The following is a 16,949-nucleotide window of genomic DNA, read 5'->3' on the forward strand; positions in this document are numbered from 1 at the left end:
AGGTTTCTCAGGTGCAGGCTGGAATTCCTCGTCAAACCAGATGCACCAGTCCCAAATAGGCAGGAAGGTTCTGCCACTTGCCTTTGATGTGGGAAAGTGAGGTTTGAACCGATAGTTTAGAATGTTAATCAAGCAAGTAAGTGTCCTGCACCTGGCCTTCTCTTGGAACTTACCCTGTTTCTCATCTGAAATCCTACTGCAGTCTGTGCATTTTCTTCCCATCACTCTTCACCCAAGAGAGCTGTCAGGGTCTCACTTCCCTTTCCTGTTTCTGGTTAAACAGTAAATGTATTACTTCTATCCAAGCCCCGTGTCTCCATTAAGATAGGCTTAAATCAGTGCTCATAAGAGGCACATATTCCCTCTTTTCTCTCACTTGAGAGAGGCGCATTTAACACCTTCACCAACTCTTGGATTTGTTATAAGTGAATCATAAGAATCGTATAATCCCTAAAGACAGAAGCAATATGGTGAACTAGACAGACTATTGCTTTGCTTTGGTATTGTAATCTCAGTGTTCCCGTGTAGCTCCTAGTTATAGACAGATTTTTCTGCTAAAGCATTCCTATGCATAAAGGTTTTGTGCAATGCCCATTTTAAATGGATCCATAGTGCTGTACCAAGGACAATAAAATACATATTAAAAATATGCCATAATAGATATGGTCTCAGTACACAACAATACTTAGAGAAAATAATTTTTATCTTTAGAAACTCTTTCTATTATATTATTAAGAGACTTATTTTTGTGCATTAATGCTTTACATTGAAAATTGAATCCATCAACATGTTTCTCTAGTGATCCTGACAGGAATCCTGATTTTGTGGATTGTAAGAATCCCAAGCAGTCTCAACTGAACAGCCAGAAATATTAAGAAGCTAAGCCAAAAATTGGGATGTCTATGATGGAAAACTCAAAAAAAGCTCATAAGCAATACTATGAGGTTATTCTAATCTCCCATAGAGTGAAAATGTACTCCCAGTTGGATAGATACTAGAAGAGCGCATAAACACATCACCCTATGGTCACGTAGCAATGCACTATGTTGCTGTATAATGTGCTATGGCAATGTAGCGATCACATGGGTCTACACGTGATTGGCAGCTACATCACTGTAGCAGTGTGCTCCGTTGGTATAACGTGCTGCTGAGGTGACGTAGAGGCGAAATCTAATTGTGTGCCACACGTATGTTATAGTAACTGCTTGTTACCATGCAGTAACAGTGCAGTAACCGCCTGTTCCACCTGTCGCTTCCAAAATGAAGCACTAAAACACAGTTCTAGAACAACATCGCAATACAGCGATGTGTAGACACACCCAAAGGGAGTAAATATCAAGTAAATATTGACGGTGATCCATTAAATATCAGTGCTGTCACTGTTTCCTATGATATGAAACATCTTGACCCACTTGGGCGTTTCAGCATGGATTAGTGGTGGGGAATAATTGAAAGTGCTCAGATACTACAGCAATGGGTGACAACCAGTGATCTGGGTTTTCCATTTGCTAAGGAAAAATGCATATTTTTTTTCTTTTAAAGGAGAAAAAACTAGGAAACAACAGGTTTCCCCTTGTAGGCTGGCAGAGCTTTAGCCTACAAGAGGCTGCTTGGTGCTGGGGGAAGCAGGATGCAGGGGATGTCGAGTGCATGTGTGTGTGTACGCACATATGCACATGGCAGCCAGGCAGTTGTGGAGAGCAGGTAAGTCTATGGGGAGGGCATATGCCATGTGTTGGGAGGTGGGGGCAGGGAGGGCACAGGTAACGCATGGGAAGAATGGGGGGTACATGGCCTCCAGATGTCTTTGCTCACAGTGGGGTGCAGGTTGCAGGACTGCAGCTGGGCTGGACCAGCTCCAGGCAGGAGCTACCTCCACAACTAAGTATATAGAACCTGGCGCAAGAGGGAGCACTGCACTGCCATGGCCATCAAGGTAAGGCACAGTAGCAGCAGCAGCCTCACCCTGGCATCCATGACAGTGCCTCATCTTGGTGGCCACGGTGGCACAACAGTCCCTCATGAACAGGGTCCCACCCATTGGGCTACAGAGGTGGTGGCTCCTGCCCGGAGCTGGTGTGGTCCAGCTGCAGCCTCATGCCTCACTGTAGGTGCAGAAATCTAGGGGGCCACATGCCCCCTGCCCCCATGCATCACCTGTGCCCTCTCTGTCCCTCCATGTGTAGTGTGTGCCCACACCCCCTGCCTCACTGTCCCCACGTGAACCACTCCACTTTTTTCTGTGGGATTTTTTGACCCCTGGATATTCAGGGCTCAAAAAAAACCCAAACCCTGCACTGCTCCCTCGCAGCACAGAGAACAACTAAACATTTGGTATGTGGTGCAAAGAGATGCCCGCAGTGCCACATATCCCAGGGCCATGCTCATCTGAACACAGCCAGAGATTTCAAACAGGAAACCAGTGTCAAAAATATTCTCACCTATTGTGGTCTTTAAGAGTTCTTCACAACAAAAAAACTGCTCTATTGTTTTTCAACAATCAAAAAACAAGAACAGGCATTTTCCAAGGTGTGCCTTGAGTCTAGCAAGGAATTGCTTGAGTTTAAACACGTCGAGAACCACTGTTTTAGTGCCTTTTTCTTAGCAGCCTAAAATGGAATCAGAATTAACTTAAGTAATAAACTGAGACAAAACACGCTTTTATATTTTACAACACTGTAAAACATTTAAAAAGCCTGCCTAGAAGAAAAATATGACATGATCACTAGCACATTGCTGGTTTGATTAGATTTTTAACAAGTAAAAGAACAGTACCCATGACTAACATAATAGAAAGTTTTAAACTACAATGTGATATATACGGAAACTATTTAATTTTGATACCAGCTGCTGTCATCTCTGCTGGCACAGTGGGCACATGCTTATGAGTTGCTTAATTGAATAAAGACTGGTTTATAAGAGCAAAAGAAATAGTGAATAACTGTGTTCATTTAATTCCCTTGGGATTCAGCTTGTTTTCTGCTTCCTTGATATTAATGAAAAGAAATATAATTTGTTCTACATGGCAAGATATGTAATTTAGATGCTTATTAATGCACAATTCTGGTAGCAGCTCCCTGAGAAATGCAGTCTTTAAAGTGTTTATTTTCTATGTCAAGAAAGCCTTGGCTGGAACAAAACAAAATATCTCGCACCAAGTGCAGTAATTTTGGATATTGTTTTCCATAGTGAATTTGTGTATTTCTTCATAATTGTGAACACAATGAACATAATGTTCTGTGTGCTCATCTATATGCTCTTTTATAGGACTGATTACATGATCATGTGTAAGTTTCATTATCAATTGTGTGACAAAAAAGAGTGATGTAACATGATAAATTTTAAAATTATTTACCTATATGACGCTCTCAGATACAGTCTATTCTGATATGCACTAAACCTATTATAAACATTTTTATCAACAGTAATGTTAATTTTATTATAATTTCACTTGTTAAAGACACTTTTTTCTAGCACCTCACAAATGCTTACCAACATAATGGTATTTCTGTCCCTTTTAAATGTTGCACAGTAAGTTTCATGCAGAAAGAATGCCGTACTCAGTGAGCACGTCTACACAAGACACTTTGCTGCACAGTAGAATTAATTACTGCATAGGCGACTGGTTCCACCTTAGTCGGGGAGGGCACATGTCCCCCACAGTGACCAGTCAGTGACCGGGGAGGGTTCCCCCTGTGACTAATCTCACTGACCTGGGAAGGGGGGGTCCCAGCATGGCCAATTTCACCAACCGGGAGGAGGGGTCCCCTGAAGCAAATATTATCAAGTCGTGAGTGGCCGTGCTGCTGCCTGCCCCCCCAACCCTAAGTGGGGAGTGTAGCCGGTCAGGGAGTGCACCAGCCATCTCAGGAGGTGCACATGCACCCCCTACGCCTTGCCACTGAAGTACTGCATAGTAAGCATCACCATCTACATATGCTGACCCATATTGTGCAGAAATTCGCTTTACTTGTCACTTAATTTACTAGCTGCAAATACAAATAGAAAATTAACTGCTGAGTAATTACTGTGCAGCATGGCACATGTAGATGGCTGACCAGGAGCAAATTCGCTCCTGGTCAGCACAGCAGCAGGGGTAGAAGATTGCTCCCTGCCCCTGGGAGGTGCCTCCTGGCAGGGCAGGCTCTGCCACCAGAACCCAGGCAGTAAGGAGCTCCCAGCCCCCACTCCAGGATGCAGAGAAGGGGATGGGAGATTGTTCTCCGTCCCAGCTCCACCATCACTATCACAGAGATCAGGGGCTAGAAGACTGGGGGCTCACTGCTACCTACCCTATAGGTGGGTCAGGGCAGAGGCCTGGGACCTGCCCCTCCCCTGCAGCTCTTTCCAAGTCCCCTGCCTCTAATCAGGGAGCCAGGGCCAGGAGCTCCCTGCTGTCAGAGCAGTTAAACATTGTCCCTACCCAGGCTCCAGTGGCAGAACCCACCCCAGAAGCATGCAGCCCCCGGGGAGACAGGGAACAATCTCCCAGCACCTACCAAGAGACAGTCTTCTCCTGGATCTCTGCTCCCTGCCAGCCCCTGGGCTAGCATCCAGGGGGAGCCTAGAGTTCCCCTGGACTGCTGCAGGGGGCTAGTACAGGGTCAAAGGGGGTGGAAGCATACTGCTGCCAGGAGTAGCAAATCTGTTATGCATCCCTGCATGTGTAGATGCCTGCCCAGGGTGGGCATACTCTAGAGTAATTTACTCTATAGTAAACCCACCTTGCAGCATTTGAACATGTAGACACACCCAAGGTACACAAAGTAACATGAAGAAAAGAATGGAGCGGCAAAGGAGTGCCTATGAACCTGCTTAACTCCTAGTTACCCAAAGGTAATGTTTTAACTTTTCTGAAGAATCATGCACTTAAGATGGTTTTATTTGACAATGATTATAACACAACTTTTTCAGTTTTCCTGACTGAAATTTACAGGTGAGCAAGTCTGTAAAGAGTCTCAGTGAAAAAGAAAAACAAAAAACCACGGACATGTGCAACTGAATTTCTATCTAAGGCAGATCACTTCAACAACCAAGTAGACAAGTAAGACATACACGGTGCATCTATTTTATATTATTTTAAATGTAGACTATTTTACTGTGCATTAACACATCACATAAAAAACCATGACATGTCGCTAATGCGCAGTAAAATACTCTACTGCACATTAAGCATAACTAAAAAAGAAGCAAATGTGCTACTGAACATTAGTGCAGCTTAATGTGCATTAATTTATTACCTCACACTGGAGGTACTAAATTTAATGAGCATTAGAAAAGGCACATTAATGCACGTGTCAACGCACCCACTGTGTTCTTAATATTTGCCATATAAGACAGTTATTTAGGAAGCCTGATTTTATACTGCCATGTGCCCTGCATGGTCAACGAGCTGTACACAGCAAATGTAAAATGTTACCATGTTTAATACAGAATTGTAACTTGGTTTAACTTCCTATAAATGTAAATGATGGCACAAGATGAATGGCAGTGGAAAGCCAGGTCCCTATAGTTCTGAGGCTTTTCCTTCTAAATAATATGAACATTTGATTAATGTCCAGAAAAAATGATGTAGATATAAAGTGAATGAACATAAACCTCATAAAAAACTCAAGTTGAATATTTTTTTCAGTTTGGAAGGAATTCAGAGATGATTGCCTTTACCACCTTTATTCCTTGTGTTCCAAATAGATGGAAGGAAAATAAACAAACTACTGTGAGAAGACCCTGTTTCTGTGGTATTTTAAAAGTAGGTGGAAAAATCTAGAATAAGATCAACATGTTCATCACAGAAAACTAGGACTGTCAAAGCTGGAATTTGGCTACATTTTGGAATTCTCTCTCATCATAAAAAACAATATTTAAGATTTTCATGGATTTCATAGACATTAGGGCTCAAAGGGACCTCAGAAGATCATCAAGTCCAGCCCTCTGCCCCATTTTATTATAAGCTAACTAATTTCTGTACCCACCCGAGCCACTATAGTATTTCATTGGAGTTGTAGTTTTTGATTCCTCATGATCCCATTCTTTTTCTATGGGTCCTCCTCCCTGAGGAATCTACACATCTCATACAGCACTTTACTACCTCATTGTATCTCTCTGTGGGTGAGCTATAATGGTGCCCATGGAGAAGAGAGGGGACACAAGACAGTTGTGTTCAAGTGGATATAGAGATTGACAACTAGACAAATAGAGGGCATGGCCCCCTTTCTTGAACCTTTCGAGTATGTTTTAACAAGTTAGTTCCTGTCCTTGAAGTGCATCCCTGTACTTAACCTGTGGCAAATTAGGATGCTCTTGATGTTTTCAGGCACAGTGCCTCATTATGGTGCAGGATGATTGCTCATGCAGTTTTAAGACTAAGTTAGACAAACACTTCTGTAGAATGACATAAATAGGGATGATACTGCTTGGAGTAGGGTGTTGGACTAGTTGACTTCTCCTGAGGTTACCTGTACACAAAGGCATTGAATTTAATGTTTTCTTTTGGGAAAATGATTGAGAGAGGATATTTTGAGATTTTGGAGTGCTAAAGCATTCCATTTTTAAATGAAAATATCAAGAAGATTAAAGTTTTCAGAACTCATTTCCAAAAAGCTTCACTGTTTTGGGATCCTGTCCCTATATGGGTTATAAAGAAATGTCAAAACACTGGAATTTCTGGCAGGAAGATGAAAATTCTGTTTTCCAATCACTAACACAAATCTCTCAATCAACCTTTGCAGACCTAAGTGTATATGCATACCATGTAGAACAATATTTTGGTAAGTGGGGATTTTTGCAGCCCATGACAAGCAAAGGGCATTTTATAATCTTTCACTGATGGTGTTGTTACACATTCATTGTAGGCAGCTCCTGGAGCTCTTGTCCACACATTCCCACCTGAAGTGAGTTTTAGGCAGCTTGAGGTTATGTCACTCCAGGGCAGGTTTATTTCTAATTCATGTTACCCAGTTCATGTTCCAGTAACGTGTGACCAGTGACCACTTCCCACAGGCGAGCTACCCAAAACTGCAGTCCTCCAGGATGCAGACTCCCCTCGTCTCCCCTCCTGTTCTGTGTGGACAGACTTTCCATCCCCTGAACTCTACTGTCCAGAGGGCATGTCTGGCGCTGAGCCAACTCCCCCGCCCACTCCCCAGGGTGCGACCCTGTGAAACAGCCTGCAGAGCACATGCCAGCTAGGAAGTTGCAGGGCATGGATGGGTCCAAGAGTGGAGTCTACAGTGGGTGGGGAGGGCAAGGTAGTGGGCTGGATCAGATCCCCATGGGCTGTGGCTAACTTCTAGTAGCTCTCCCAAAAGAATTTTCTCTTACCACTCCCACCTCCCAACCACCCAAGAAAGTACAACCAGCACCCTGACATCCCAATCCTAATCCCTGTTTATTAAAACAGGAGATCCTCTTGATCTCTTTTTTCTTTTTTTTTTTTTTTAACTTTTTTATTTTATTCTTCAGTGGCTGACTTCGTTCATTTCACCACCCTTCACCACCCCCATTTCCTCTCCACCTCCCATTTCATTACATACCTCCATCCCATTAACTGTTTGCCTCCCACCTCCCCCAACCCATCTGTCACACAATCCACCTAGAATCACCAGCCCTGTATTGGCAACTCACAGCTGTAGTTTTTAGTCAGGCCCCTACTTGCTAGCCCTTTAGTGGCAAGTCACAGTTGTGCAGGTGGGGGACAGTCAGAGAAAGTTTTTAGCCTTAAAGTGTGACTGTTCCAAACTTTGAGATAACACTAACGCCATTCAACATTTGAGCAGCTCAAAATGCAACATGTAACAAGGCCCTGAGACTACAGTCACCTGTTTTGGATTTATTTTGACACACTTCCCACTCCTCTATAAAGAGTAGCATGTGACTCAATATTAGAGAAACTGGTTTTCTATATTATCTTTGCATTTCATTGATCCATTGGTCTTTTGCTGGCTTAATTTTCAATGTAGTTACAAGCCCTCTACATAGCTCAAAACCATAATGATTTGTCTCTGTAATGTATTTTCAATTTTGCTGTGGAAGAGAATTGCTTCTCTGAGGTTATTTTCCAGGAGAGTACATTAAGGCAATAAGTCCTCTCTTTTCCCAAGCATTTTTTGCTTACAAAGTTTTAGCTATGGAAGCAAAAGAACAAAGGTTATGATGAAGTATCTTTTTCACTATTCTTCCCAGGTTCCAAGTTTGCCTCCAATTTCAGACTGCTAAATTATCATTAATCCACAGGTGCTAGAGTTTCCAATCACTTAGCCCATTCCCCTGGAAATGGTAAATGAATTAACTCCTTGCATATTGTGTCACTTCCCATATATGACAGTAAGAATTAAGAATTTACTAGCAGATGTTAGGAGTTATGCCACCTCTCCCTAGAACATGAATAAAATCTTATTATATTATCTTAACTTGATTCCCCTCATGTCTTTAAATGAGTAAGAAACATTTTTGTTTCCATTATGATGATGATAGCAATGGATCCAATTTCCACGGCTTTAGTTTCTTGGTTTTGATTGAGCTGATTAAAACGTCCAATTATATGTGTTCCTCCTGAGCTCTTGAGCTTGAATGCAGAGCTTGTTCACAGCTTGCCAAGCACACTGTAGTCCCTGACATGTTCAGATTTTATTTTTATTAAGTAAAAGGTTTGGATTCATCTCCTGGTTACAAAAGCATGATTCCAATTCAAAAGCAGATAAAATACAAAATGCAGAGAGTATAAGGTCCAAAAGTTACAAGCTAATTCTAGGATTGTAGGATTGATACACATGTGCACAACCAAATTAAGCCATTACAAATTGGAGAGGAGAAAAGAAGAACAACAAAATAATTAACAGCTGGGAAAAATAGGCCCTATAGTAAGACATTCCAGGAAGCTCACTCTATTTAGTTTAAAGACAAAATCCAGGGTGGCTCAATCTGTGAGCATAAGATGCATACAAACTGCATTCCTCTTACACGGTAGGAATAATGCAGATTAAGGACTGAATAGCTGGATGCCATTTCATTTTAAGTTACTTCTAACACACATTGCTTATGTAAACTGTATGAAATGCAGTGCACAATTGACTGGAGAATATAGGCTTTAAAAAACAATGAACTGAGCATGAATCAAAACCTGGTAAAATCAATAATAGCACTCTATTAAACAAGATACACTATTAAAGCAAATACAATTAAGAAGTGTGATGTTGGTGTTCCATATGGCACTCAAGAAACAAATTAGCAAAGCAACAAAAATAAATCTAAACTTTGCTCTTTTACATCTGTGCAATGAAGTACTTCCATTAAAATATGCCCATACAACTAAAACCTTTAGTGTGAAATATAAAAGCTCAAATTTTCATTAGTTTTTCTTACCTATACTTGTGATACTGAAGGAAGCATACTTATGAATCCCCCCCATAACATTTAAAGCCTTATATTGAGTGACCAACAGTATAGGTTTCCATGCAGAGCTGAAAAATAAATGTGGTTTCTTCCACTGGGAAAATATTAATGATTTTGATTAAACTGACTTTTTTCTTGAATATTTGTGCTCTTGGTTTTGAAGTCTGTCTCTGCATTTCATCAATTTACATAGGTTTCTATGTAATATAATGGAGGTGCAAAGTAAAAAGAGATGATGATTCATATATATGATTAAACAAATTCGGTTCAGCAAGCTTTACCTTTCCAACAGAACACATCATAAGGAACATCCTACTTCCCCTCCTTCTCTTTTCTTTCTCTTGAACTTTAAACAGGGATATCTATTATGTTCTGATGGATGGGTCACACCAAGTATGACACACAGATGACTTCCCCTACAGCTGTCATTGTATTTGGCAAGGATCTGGGTTTTCTTTATGCCTTGGAAAAACATGAAAAAACATGGATTTCCTCCTTTAAACATGGATTTTCTCCCTTAATGAAGAAAAACCCAGGAAACTGCAGGTTTCCCCTTGCAGGCTGGCAGAGTTCCAGCCTGCAAGGGACTACTTGGGGTTGGGAGGAGCAAGACACAGACAGCAGGGGGCACCACCAGGTGACATGACCAGCAAACTAGCCCCAGGCACCAGTGGAGAGCAGTTACCCCAACCGCCTGCAGGTAAGTTTACTGAGGTGGAGGAAGGGGACATAAGCGACATTGAGTGGGGGACATAGGTGATGATGGGAAGGCAGATTGAGGTGACCATGGTGAGGTAAGAAGGCCTTCTGGCAGGGGATTTACCATGATCTCGCAAGTGGTTGTCCCCACATTGATCACTGGTTCCCACGGCAGTCAAGAACTTGTAGGTTCCCTCCTCTTATATGAAGTCAGGTAGGAGGAGCTTGGACCCTGAGGCTTGCTGCTGCTGGACCCTGCACAGGAACTTACCAGCAAGATGGTGAGGCCTCCAGGATACTACCCTGTGAAGTTCAGGGTGAAAAAGAAATACCTGGAAAACCCAGGGAAGCCATGGCAAGGAAAGAGTTTAGGGAGAAAATCCTCCAAAAACTGCTAAAGGTAAACTATGCTGATATGCTGGGAGGGGTGGAGTGGGAGCTTTGCTTTAAAAATGCAAATTGCAGGGTGGAGCTCTGGGTGCAACTGTAGGCAGCCTTGAACAACCCCTTGGTGAAGTTTTTTTGAACTTGCTGTGGAAACCACAAGAAAAGAGGCTGGTGACAATTAAAATACATTTTGAACTAGGAGAGGAAGGGGACTTGAGTTTATGGCTCAAAAGGCAGTGTGTGAGAGTGGGAAAATTGGAGAAGGTGCTCAATGAGTTAGAACCATTGACTGGAGCCTACAGAACCAAAGCAGTGCTCAAAAGCAAACCTGGGAATCCAGAAGTACAGCACTTCCTCCCATCCATCTCTCTGGTTTCATAAGGGTTTCATCTTCTATCAGAGACAACTCAAGCTCAGCAGGAAAAGTGGGGAAGAGGGCCACCTGATTCCACAATGCACAAAGTTTGTGCTGTGTACAAGGAAAAGGGGCATAAAGCCAAGGAGTATACAAAGGAATGGAAGTGCAATTTGTGTGGCCCCAGAGCCCATGCTAATGTAGGTAAAAAGGAAAACAAGAGAAAGACTACAGAAAGTGACCCTCCCCTACAATGCCCAACTGCAGCCAAGGAGGCAGAAAGTAGCCCCTTACCAGTGGCATACCATGGGTCTCCAGTGGAGCCAATAGCTACATTTTCACACCCCCACCCCATCCATGGCCAATCGCTGAGAGTGGGGGAGGTCCCTGAGCGGCCAATTGCCAAGCCCAGAAACACTGATGGTGAAACAGGAAGTGCTGGTGGTAAAACCAGAAGTACCACCAGAGGACCAGGTACCCCCAGAGGGGGTATGCCACTGCCCCCTACACAATGCCCCACTACAACCAAAGGGACAGAAACATAAAGGAAGAAGGTAGAAAAGTCCCCTAAAAGGGAGGAGGCAGAAGGGGAAAACGTCTCCAAAAAGGAAGACACCTGCACTCAGGAAAATATGCTACCCTTAAGAAGGATGGTTGAGGAACTTGGAAAACAGGAAGGCAAAGATGAAATTACTGAAGAAATGAGAAAGACAGAAAAGGAGGAGAGAGACGGGGAGACCCAAAACTCCCAAGCGGGGGTTCTGGAAAGAGCCCCATAAGAAGAGGAAGATAGTGAAGGTTCTGACATGGAAGTTCAGGCAGGAAAGGGGGAGATCCCAGAAACTCTAGAGGAAAATCAGCACTCCTGGGTAACCCCTCACTACCATAGCAGAAGGAGGTCCCCCTGAACATAGACCAGACAGCCAGAGGGGCCACAATCCCAGAAAGGGCCCTACAAAAAGATGGGTCAGTATAGGAGAGAGAGCCTGAAAATCCTTCAGTTTAAACAGGGAAAATGGGAAGGCTACAGACTCATCCCACCAGCACATACTCATGGGGATCTTTATAGCTTCAGTGAATATGAGAAGCCTGCTTATGAAGGAGAAATGGGACACCATTGAAATGGCCCTTGGGCATCTGCAGGCAGACATCCTTTGTCTTCAGGAATGTGCCCTGCACAGTTGTAAAGACAATACTTTGTTCAAGGAAAGTTGGGGACATGGCCATGTTTTCTGGTCAAGAGCCAATGACAATCAGGCAGCAGGTGTAGAGGTACTCCTGAAAGGAGATAGAGTGCACCCCCTGCAGCAGAGGGAAATCATTGTAGGCAGGTTACTGCAGGTCACCCTGCACTTGCACCAAGGAAAGCTTAGTGCTAATGCATCAAAGACCTGAAGAAAACAACAAAGCAACAGCTACTGCCCTAGAATTGCCTCTCTGCACCTTCATTCAACAAAAGCAAGAAAACGAAAGCAAGTTGATAATAGAGACACCGTACTGTCAGAGGGAAAGATAATTGCTTTATTCACAGTATTTGTCTTTAAAACTTCCTGAGTCATAGAATAAAAATGCAGCCTTCCCATCCACCTTCCCACTGGTCTTCACCAGCAAGTCATTAAAAGGACTGTTTTTCAGTGAGAGGTATAATCGCTGAAAAATCAAATCTCAAAAGTCCCCTTAAAATCAATTCGTTGAATGATCTGTGCTTTCTGATTTGTTTTTTCCCTTTAACCATGTACAATGTGAGTAAATGGAAAAGATTCATATATGGGTATATTAGAACCCCTGTACATGTGTTGGTAAAGGTGCAATGGGATCCAATGTGCCAGCCCCATGATCATACCGCCTGTCATGTCACATGTGCATGACAGGAGGTGGTATTGTGGGATTGTGAATCAGGTCCCATCCCACCTTATTGCCAGTGCAGGGAGATCCCAATTCCAGGCTTCCTCTGCACCAGTAAGAAGTAAGTTCCCATTACTGGGAACCCCCTCAGCTGACTGAAGTCCCAACCATGGAGGCAACACATACACCCATGTGACTGGGAGATGACAGATGCTGTGCTCTTTCATCCATGGTAGCACTCCATGCACCCCTGCATCTTTGAAGCTAGCTGCTGTGATCTCCCAGCATGGAGATATATCAAACACCCCTGCAAATGAGAGATTACAGCAGCTGTGGGTCTTGCAGTCACAGGGTGCATAAACACCGCATCACAGCAGTAGTGCTCTCCCAGCCATAGGGTACAAGGGGAATCCCCATGGGACCCCTGTAAACTGCAGGAGTATGTGCTCTCACAGCTGAGAGTCAGCATCAGCTGGAAGTTCCCAGGCTCAGGGGTACACATGGGCCTCCCTAGCTGGGAGTTCCAATCAGCTGTCAGTGCTCCCCACCATGAGGGCACAGGCTATACATGCAAATTAAAGCTGGAGAGAAAACAGCTATAAAGTTATTATACATTTTTCAGAAATAACTTTATAGCTTGTTGGATCTTTTTAAGGCGCCATAGTTACTTTGTACTTGTAGCCAAGTAAATTAATTATACAGTTAACCAGGTAATTCTGTAATACATGTAACATGTAATGTGTATGTATACCCATAAACATGCATACATGCACACACACAGATGTATACAAAAATTCAAATCAGGCTGAAAATTAATATATTTCCTGAAATTGTAATTTACATACTGAGCATGAATTTTAATGGCAGTGGTGATGCATAAGGAGTGCATGTGCACCCCCTGAGAGCACTGGTGTATCCCCTGACCGCCCGTGCTTGCCACTTAGTCGATAGGCAGGGGGGCAGGCGGGCCCACCGGTGCCCCCCCTGCAAGTGCCAGCTGATTGCTCTCATTGATACAGCTGCTTCTGGGAGTGGCTGCAGCAATCATCCAGCACTTGCTCCCAGAAGCAGCCACAACCACTCCCGAAAGCAGCTACAGTGATCAGGATGATCGGCCACAGTGATCCGCTGTCATGGGATCACCCAAAAGGGGACTCTCCCCCCCTGCCATTGGCAGGACTGGTTGCAGGGGGCACATGCCCCCCCAACTAAGGCAACACCAGTCACCCATGTTAATGGGAGACAGAGATTCCATTTAAATTTGATTTCCAAGACTTCATGCAGAAGTTTTTCTGCTGATTTACTAACAACTAATTGTCTGTAGGTCATTGAATTAAATTTCTATCAAATCTTAAGAATCAACATACACCGAAATGAAAATTCTTTGCCCCCCCACTAATCTTTCAAATTCAGCAAAATGTAATATTTTCCCCCCTATTTATTCCTGTAACTTGGATCCATATGGGATTGAATTCTGTTCTCTCTCTCTCTCTCTCTATTTTGCCAATGTTATTGGTTCCTACAAGGATAATTTGCCAAAAGAAAACAGTAAATATCATCAATTAATTAACCATGTCTAATATGTTTTGATTAGCTTGGTTGCCCCCACTGTGTAACATTATTTATGTTTGGAACTAAATTTTTAGTTTCATAATATACTGGCTTTAAATTTGCATTAAATAGAAAGCATGCATAATTATATTATTGTATAATTAGGAATAAAAAGATTGTGTTTTCCCTGTTTGTTTCTATGTTATTCTTTATGATTTGTTTTGTTCCTTTTACCAGTCACTTTATCTTCACCTGAAAAAAGGATCAACTATGTAGCCTCCTCAAGAATAAAATGTAAACTGAATACATTTTAAACCTGCAGACTAGGGACAGAAGTTACACATAAACATGTACAAGTGATCAGAAACTGGTTCAAATGTGTAACACAACAGAAGTTCAGTGCACATAAGCCACTTTCAAAATGGCTGGAACCTGTTTAAGATAAACTTCGATGAATGTATTATCAGACTTAACTGATTTAGGCTAAATCAGTTTACTGAATTTCTGCCCCAGATCCCTCTGTTGTTATAGCAACATCAGACTGATATAGTCACATTCCAGAATGATAGGAGTACAAATGCAATCAAATTTTTAAAAATGCAAGAAGTTTTGACAAAAGTATCAGCTCCAGTAGGTTGGTGTTGAACTGAGACACTTGGCATGCTGAAAACATATAAATATGAATTTACAATTAAAAAGAACACGTCAAGATTCCGATTTTCCTCATTATGCAAAAATGTCATTGTAATCTATTTATCTGGGAAATGAATAGATCACATTTTCTGATTTTTATTTTTTATTCTTAAGAGATATTGCAAATGTAGACAAGATAAAAAATGCATTTAAAATCAGTATCTCAAACCATCTACACACTGAAAACCTATTGCATCTCCTAGGACATTTTCTTTTTTAATGTCATTAGGCATTAAAAATATCCATCTTGTTGAGAAATACTATTATTTGGCTTTAGTTTTGGGTACTTCTATGAAAGGGGAGGAGGGTTCTGATTGTGCTATGGAATGATTACTATAGATTATAAGTCACTGCTCACAAGGAAAATGTTCTTAAATCATAAGCCAAGTAATTTATGCCTTCAGGGCAGACAGATACAGTAACTTCCAGGGTGGTGGCATTCTTTGTGTTAGACAAAGAAGAGTTCAGGTTACACATAGCTGGAGGAACTTAGGATATATGATAAGCTTGCTATATATTCTTCTAAATATTATTATGCTGTGAAAAAGAAAAAAAACAAAAACATTGTCTTTTAATATTGCACTAATGTTTTAGGAGTGACCCTTCTGCAACTCAGATTAGAAACATTTTTTATTTGTAAGATCTTATACATACAGATACATTGAGAGACACATACACATCATAAGTATCCATACACAGTAAGCTGAAGAAGGTAGAGATCAAGAGGCCAGAGTCAAACAAAATTAATAAAAAGGTTTGGATGTAGATTTTATATTTGCATGCTACAAAATGAGTCATGCTAAATGCATAGAAAGCATTTAGAGAAGTGCAGTAAACAAAATCAAGAGGAATGAGGGTGTGATTTATGATGGAACACTTGAAAAATAAAGACACAGTAATAAGTAAAATGGGTCCTGTAATGAAGAGAAAGAGCTAGAGCTGGATCTGGTTGTCAGGGATCATCGTCCCCAGTGGACCTAACAGACGACGCCTGCCACTTGCCTGGGGTGTCATCAGCTATAATTGGGGTCTCCCATGCGTACGTTTCACCTGCCACAACTTGATATTAATGGAGTTGGTTCAGATGTCTCAGCGTGTAGTCCAATTATGAGTCTCCCCAGCGTCTCGCGAGGTCCCAAGTTCCTGAGGGCTCCGCCACCCCACACCTTCGCCCGTTCCACCGGGTGGTGGCCAACTGGTTGGTCCAGCCACGTATCCTCAGTTTCTCCCAGATAATCCACAAAAGAAAGGTCAATCAAAACAAACACAACAACCGAGAAGTTTCCTCTGATCTGTGTAGCTGCTCCGTCTGTCTGCAGCCGCCTTCCAACTCAGGCTTGACCTTCAAGGGGTCAAGCACCCCTTTGTTGGCTCTCGGAGAGCCCCTTTGTAGGGCTTGACGAGATTCCTTTTTAACAACTTAAGCTCACTACTGAACGGTACCCCTATTACAGGGACTACAGTACCCAAAGTCAATAGTGCCCCTCTATTAGGGTTATTATGGCACCCTTCTCCGCCAGGCTCAGCCAGCTCCCGGCCCCACAGGGGCCAGTAAACTGGGTTCCAAAACCCCGCTGGGGTTTTCCTCTCTGCCAGAGGCTCCCACCAGCGTTCAACGTCGCATTCAGCGTTCCCTTCAGTGTGCGCCGGCCTGCTCCTCCTCCTCTTTCCGGTTCTGTGTTGCTGCCGCTTTCCAGTCCTGGCCTCTTCTTTATACCTGCGGGGAAGATATCGGCCCCTCCCTTCCCAGCACACCTGGGTAAGGGGAATTTCTCCCAGGATCCTTGGGGCCGCAGACCTGGGGCTGCTGACCCTCTGCTTAGCCCAGGAGCCTTGGAGCCTGCAGGCTCTTTCTCTCACACTGGTGACGGTGATATATATGATGTTTGAGAGCAGGCCCAAAAGCCAACAAAGAAAAATACTGCTGAGAGGCCATAAACAGGATAATCATGAACTCTCTGTATGCAGGATGACATTTGGAATGTGAGCTGATAAATAGGGCTGGTACAAACTGAACCTACCTTGAACC

The 16,949-nt window shown here is 42.8% G+C and overlaps 1 protein-coding gene across 1 annotated transcript in view; it reads right to left on the reverse strand.

Annotated features, from left to right (window-relative positions):
* Positions 1-16,949, reverse strand: part of CLSTN2 (calsyntenin 2) — a 520,261-nt gene that overhangs the window by 383,932 nt on the left and 119,380 nt on the right. The window lies entirely within an intron of this gene.

Source organism: Crocodylus porosus, unplaced genomic scaffold, assembly GCF_001723895.1.
Source record: "Crocodylus porosus isolate Cpor-Errol unplaced genomic scaffold, CroPor_comp1, whole genome shotgun sequence".
NCBI lineage: Eukaryota > Metazoa > Chordata > Crocodylia > Crocodylidae > Crocodylus > Crocodylus porosus.